The following is a 7,336-nucleotide window of genomic DNA, read 5'->3' as shown; positions in this document are numbered from 1 at the left end:
ACATTCAAATTCAAGAGTGTTCCAACGGCAAAGCTAAAACATCACTTCTAACTTAACTCTAACCAACATGAGATTGTTCTGACAAATATTTTTGTTCTTTTCAACGGATAAAGGTACTTCCATTTAATGCCGAGATTACGGATAGTCAAGAATCTTTTTTTTTTTTGTCAATGAAAAATTTGTATTCATTAAAACCAATGTAAAAGTTTATGTACATCACTTCTCTCAATTGAGATATCTATTTACATTTTAAAACAGAAAACCGAAACCTGAAACACAATGTCCCTATGCTGAAATCAGCCAGTCTTTGAGATCAGGAGGGCTAGAGTTGTTTAGAGAAATAGTTAACGACTCCACCTTGATTTCTTTGATCAGAACTTCTGGAGCTCTACACTTCTGCTTGAAAATTCTCTCATTTTTTCTTTCCAAATACAATATATTGAAGTGGACAAAGCCATTCTTTTAAATCTTTTTTTGAAACCCCTCCCCTTCAATCTGTTACAATACCAGTTTATAAGCAGATTCCACTCACAGGTTCTCCATTTGAATTGATGCCAGTTTGTAATCCCATTCCAGACTTCTTGAGAGAAAGAACAGGAGAAGAAAAGATGATTTCTATTTTCCAAACTGGTACCTGAACATAGGCTGCAGCAATTTGATGGAATAATACCTCTGCTTTGAAGTTTGTCTTGAGTAAGAAGCTTGTTTTGGATTGCCAACCAGAACACAAAATTGTGTTTGGGATAATTCCAGTTCTCCCAAACTGTATCATGCCAGAGAACTTTAGTAGAAACCGGAGATAGGGCATTATACAAGCCTGAAATGTGAATTTTGGAGTTCTTGTTACAGGAGCTGATCACTCTCTTTAAATTATCAATTCCTCCACAAGCTGAGATGGCTTTGTTTCTGGTTTTAAGAAGCTGTCTCCATAACCAGGAATCATTCCTCTTGCTTACAACATTCCACACATCTCCATTTCTAATATAGTTACCATGCACCCATTTGATCCACATAGATTCTTTGTTTTCATGAATGGACCATAGAGTTTTCAGAACTGCAGCCATGTTCCAAGTAATTGCAGAAAATATGCCTAAACCACCATATGTTTTACCAGTGCAAACTTTGTCCCAAGAAACTAACGGAGGCCTGAGCACTTGATGATAGTCAAGAATCTTGAAAATGCTTAGACCCCAGTCTCATGCCTACTCCAACGTGGCACCTGTAAGAAACCCTAGGGAACGTGCACTAGCCACTTCTCCCACGAGCAGTACGTGCATTGCAGCCAACATCCATGAGCGCTCCTCAAGATGGGCCCTACAAGTGCCACGCTGGCAGAATTTGTGAACAGGACTCCTTATTTCAGAATCACAATCTTTTGAGGCTCGACTCGAAAAAAGATGGAAGCATAAAATGTTGCCATATCTCTTTAATTCCCAGGTGAAGAATAATCCGAGGTCTAGTCGTCCACTTCCCTTCGGCTCACTATAAATTCAAGGTCAGTGCAGTTTCAACTTGCTCAATATAAAATCTCTAGCTATATATTTCTTCAAATATGGTTGTTGTCACTACTTGTGAGAAATTTTATACTAAAGGTTTGGTCCTTGTTATCATGACCCATGCCGATGAGAATTATGAAGCCGATGGAGATGACGACGACGATGATCATGACGGCGATATTGCTCCCGCAGCTTAAGATATATAGAGACAATATCATGATGAGCTTATGGTATATGCAGACAATAGTATAACAGGTTCCTAAGTGTTAACTTATAAGTACTAATACTACTTGAAAGCTTTCTTATATGGATTTCAATAAGGAGATGTACGTTTTGCCTGTAGCATGTAGACCTAGGGTTTGGTCTGAGATGATGTTGTGAGGTTTATCCTCTCTTGTATTACGATATGTGAGAGGGTTTAAATAAATATGTATCTAACAAATGAGTTCATATGTATAATAGAAAAATATAGTTTATGGTAGTCCATACATATGACCCACAGTGCATGTTTTTTAGTGCTATATTCTCTCTTTTTCCTTCCCCTCCTTTCTTGCAGGTGAAGATCTTTTCCTTATTTTATAGTTTAAAAGAGAATTAATGTTTCCCCGCATATAATTACATGATTTTTATTTGATGGGACCTGCATATTGTAGATGATTAATTGCATGTGATAGTAATACTGTACTTTCATAGTATTAGGTAGGACGAGATGTGCTTTCCTTTTATTAAAAAATCATTTTTGTTTTATGCCTTATTCTATCATTCATCAACGAAAGAAATAAAAGTCAACTCGTGCTTGATCCCATGTCTTCCTTCAAATATAGAAATTTAATCGAATAAGGAAGAAATTCTACACTTCTCATGATCATTGCTAATTTTAGATGAAAAGCCTGATTGATGACGTCGTCTCAAATTTCATTTTTGTATTAATTTTGTATATGTTAATTTGTCATAGAATCCACTTTTAGCCTGCAAAATGATGATGATGATTATTTGCCTTTTCATTGCCTTCTCTTTATGCTCTCTTTAGCTTAGGTTAATTATCTTCTTTAACTGGTTTAAACCTAGCTAGGCACTGATTGATTGACATATTACATTTTTAGATGATTTATTTGCTATGGAGGTAGATATATCATTAGCGCAGTTGAACTTAACTGTGATGGCTAAATTGAGTAACTCACCATGATCAAGCTATTGAATGTTAATAAAATCAACTCTAATATTAACTCGCAAGAGGTATATGTGAAACAAACCGATTCTAATCATCAAGGGAGAGAGAAGTTGGTGGCGTCGCTGATTGGCAAAATTAACATTAACTCCAGGAATTAATAGGGTTAATCGCTTTCGCTCATCAAATCGGGAGCTTAGGAGTGTTCACACCAGCATTTAGATCAAATTTTAACCAACTCGGGCTCTCCCTTAGGCGTAGGAGTTCCCTAGGGGGTTAGTCACCTAGAACTTAAAATTAGAACTGAGATAATCTGTGGATAAATTTTAAGGTTTTAGTCACATAGAACTAAAACTAGAACAAAATTTTACAGTGTTAGTTAAGTAGAACTCTAACAAAACTAACACCCCCTAACAAGTTTCCCCTAGCACACTTCCCAAAAAATCTATTGCTGAATTTGAATACATGAGTTACAGAAACCATAAATCTCCTTTGTTGAATTAATTGACATGTTTAATCTCCTTAATAGATTTTTATATTTCATATATTTAAATAAAAATAATCAAATTATAGATTTTTTACCTACTATATATATATAACTACTAGAGAAAGATATATATGCGGATCTCGTCCTCTATGAATTATGACTTGCTTTTACTTTCTTTCTCTTTTGGGTAGGAATTAATTAAGCATTTGTAACTAGAGCTTAGTACTACTCTTAATTTGAAAATAAGCAATTATATATCTGGATTCACATTCCACAAGTCAGCATAGTAAGCTAGCGTACAAGAGAAAAAGCAACAGAGAAGTTAACTATTGCCCTCTATTTGACACGGCAACATTTTATGTTTACAATCAATACATGGTACTAATCCTATGATCATCTTTGAATATTAATATTGAGAAATCGCACAAAAGATTGACTTAAAGAAACAATCTTTAGAATAAGTTACTACTAGAACCAAGCCAGGTGGATATCTTATAGCTGAACTCCCATAGAATCGAACTGATATAATTAATTATTAATTACATGCATGCCTTTCTCCAAATTTTCTCACTGATATTCCATCCAATTCCTTGACCAAGTTAACACTGAGAAGGTGAGCTACAACCCAACTACCAAAACTACCACATGCACATCTTTACCCCGTAACTTCCACTATAAAAACCAAGCAAATCATGTACATCCTCAAACTACACGGCTACACTCCTCAAATATCAAAATGGCATCCAGCACAAACTCCCTCCTCTTGATTGCTTCCGTTCTCTTAGTTGGCATCAACATCTCCTACGGCGCTCGCCGGGCCGTTGGCTGCCTCCAGCGACCTCCGACGATTCCGGCTCTCGACCAGCAGCCGACGCTTGCACGCCGCTGGCCGACAATGCCAGGATTTCCGAGGCTCGCATGCCACCGTCAGCCTGCCTATCCTGCTATGCCTACTATCGGCCTACTATTCCCGACTACTTTTCCCTACTTATCGGCCTGGATTTCCTATGGTTACATTACTCGTATGGCCTTAATGTTTTACCTCCGATGCCTTCTGTTCCTCAGATTCCGATCACTATTCCGAATATCCCGGGTGTCCCTAACTTCTTCTCTCCGCCGCCTTCAAAGACCAGCCCGTGATTTTGTTCTGGTGCAGTCATAGGAGATATGTGAGATTGTGCGTGTTATCTTTCCCCCTTTGGGAACGTACTATTGTGATTGTTGTCATGTTGTGTGATTTTATGTCCGTGAGTTTGTTTTGTATTTGTATTTTCTGTTGTATGTTCAGATGTATTGCTATTCTTGGTATATATATATAGTTACGGCTTATATTAATGTGGAATGTGGATGCACTATGTTTAGGGAGTATTAGAAGACCCATTTACTTTGAGATTTTATCTAAAACTAACTCCCCTTAACGTTTCAAAGTTAAATAGGGTTTCCTAATAAAATTAAGTAAAGGGGGTTTTCTGATATTTAACCTTTTTTTACTATAAAACCCAAGAATCACCCCCCATTTATTTCCACTTTTTCAAAATTACCTGAAATATTTGATCAAGTCCTCTACTAAAATGAGAAGAAAGAAAGAAATTGATCAACTATATATCAATGTTTTTCTATTCATTTGCAATTTTATTAATTTTTTAGAGTTTGCGTTCGGTAAAGAATAGTAGTTAAATAATTTAATTTGTAAAGAAAAAAGAAGGCCTCCATACCACAAAAGTGTTACACTATATACATTATCTGTAGTAAATTACAAGCGTTATGTCCATGCATGCTTGCATAGATTGATATGATTTATTTGGTTTGTATATCTAATTTCTTATGAGTTTCTTTGTATAACTATGGTCTTGTTTCTGAAAATTTTATACTGAATTTTTTCTATGGACTGATGTTTCATCAAAAGTAGATAACTTGACTTGAAATTTCTTATTCACAAAAGAAATACAAAACAAGTACATTGATTATTTTTATTTTAGAATTTGAAAATCAAGTATGATGTCTTAACCATAACTCCGTCCTTCGTAGTATTCTAAAATGAAAAAAGAAAAAGAAAAGAAAAGAAAAGACTTTCTCACTAAATAAGTGTGAATAAATTATTTTAAATTTCAAATTTAAATTAGGGAGGGACATGCGACATCCTTTTTTCCGAGATGTAATGCTAATCGTAAGCAACAATCTCGATCTTTATATATATAAAGGAGTATTTTTTTTTGGAAGTAAAAACAAGGGTTAAACCCCGTTCATTAATAATCAGAATTATCAAAAGATAGATCAGTACAAAACAAGGACACGAACTGTGTCCATATGTTAGAATATAGAAAATAGAATTTCCACTAGAAGTGGTATATAACATTCTTCTTTCAAAGATCTATGAAGATGAAGATAGGACCTTGCCGTCATTCATCATTGACACAGATTTAGGGAAGAACCAAAGCCAGCCATACATATACATAGTAGAAATTAAAATTTCTATAAACAACAAAAAAGATAAAGTTAAAAAGATAATATAAGCAGAACTGTGTGTGAACAAAACAACAAGAGAAAAACACTTCAACTGTCATCAAACACTTGCTCTTGATATATGTTGACTTTCCAGCATGCTTGATAGATGTCTTGCTGCAACACCCCTTCGAGTCTCTGACCAGTCATACAAACCATAAATAGTTTGATTGGTAATATGTTTATAAGAGAAGCTCAATTTTTCGAACAAAGCTTTGTTCCTACTGATCCATATATTCCAGCAGACATGTGAGAAAATTGCACACCATATATAGCCTTGACGTCCTCTTAAATTTTCTATAATTTGAATCAAATCTTCAAAAGATGATGGCCATGAAAAAGGAAGATAATAATTTCTAAAGTGCACCCAAACTTGAGAAGAAATTAAACAAGAAAAAAATAAGTGGTCTCTGGTTTCAGGTTCCAAGCCGTAAAAGATACACATGGAATCTCCTTACCATCCTTTTCTCAAGTGGTTGTCTTTTGTATGAAGCTTATTTGAGCTTAAAAGCCAGATAAAGAAACTGACTTTACATGAAATGGTATTTTTCCAGATTAATTTGAAATGTGGTGAGAGGATGCCTCTAGAAATTAGAAACTGGTAAAAAGATTTCACATAGAAAATGCCTTTAGTTGTAAGCAACCATTTTGGGATGTCTGGTTGATCTGAGGTTTTGAATTTGTTTAAAAGATGCAAGAGGTTGGCTTTGTCTGTTTGAGATATGAGAGATATGCATCTTCGAAAAGCAAGGCTCCAATGCCAAGTAGAATTCCTCAATATTCCCTGACTGCATATAGGCACATTAGAAGATAGAGCTAACTGATATAAAGAAGGGTAAAGGCTGGATAAAGAGTTATAACCAGTCCACTTATCTTCCCAGAACCTAATATTTTCTCCTGAACCAATAGACCATGAGACATGATGAAGGAACTTCATTGACATTAATGCATTCCAGAAAGATGAATTGGAAGTAGTTGGTTTCATCAATTGAAGAGATGGTCCTCTAATAGAGTATAATTATCGAAGAAAATTACCAGAAATGGAATTAGAGTCAAGACATTTCCATAGTCACTTTGCTAACAAAGCAGTGTTAAAGGTTTTGATATCCTTGATTCCCAAGCCACCTTCAATTTTGCCTAGGCAGACTTTATTCCAGTTAACTAAACATTTGAATCCACTTGCTTCAGAGCCTCCTGTCCATAGAAATCCTTTTCTGACTTTATCGATCTCTTTTATGACCCAGGTTGGGACACTAGTAGAAAATCGACCAAACTAGACGGAACAATCTAGACGAAAAAAAATTTCGTCTAGTTTGGAGCAAACTAGACAGAAAATTTCCGTCTAGATTGTTCTGTCTAGTTTGGATCAAACTAGACGGAAAATTCTGTCTAGTTTGACAAACGAGACGGAACAGTCAACCTAGACGGAATTCCGTCTAGGTTGACTAGTCAACCTAGACGGAAATTCCGTCTAGGTTGACTAGTCAACCTAGACGTAATTCCATCTAGGTTGAGGCAACCTAGACGGAAATTCCGTCTAGGTTGCCTAGGGCAAACTATCAAGTTTGCCCAGGGCTAATCAGCCGCCACCCCCCATTCTCTCTCAACCCTCTTACTCTCCCCCTCCCGACCCCGTCCCGACCCCCCCTCCTCCGGCCTCCCCCCCGACCCCGTCCCGACCCC

General features: G+C 36.2%; 1 long non-coding RNA gene across 1 annotated transcript; it reads left to right on the top strand.

Moving 5' to 3' along the window:
- On the top strand, positions 1,406–1,977 carry LOC109832092. The gene is made up of 2 exons (XR_002244636.1): positions 1,406–1,495; positions 1,638–1,977. It is a non-coding gene; the product is annotated as an uncharacterized LOC109832092 (long non-coding RNA).

The sequence above is a fragment of the Asparagus officinalis genome, chromosome 3 (assembly GCF_001876935.1).
Source record: "Asparagus officinalis chromosome 3, Aspof.V1, whole genome shotgun sequence".
Lineage (NCBI taxonomy): Eukaryota > Viridiplantae > Streptophyta > Magnoliopsida > Asparagales > Asparagaceae > Asparagus > Asparagus officinalis.
The sequence above is the reverse complement of the archived record's forward strand: the minus strand, read 5'-3'. Positions and strand labels throughout refer to the sequence as shown.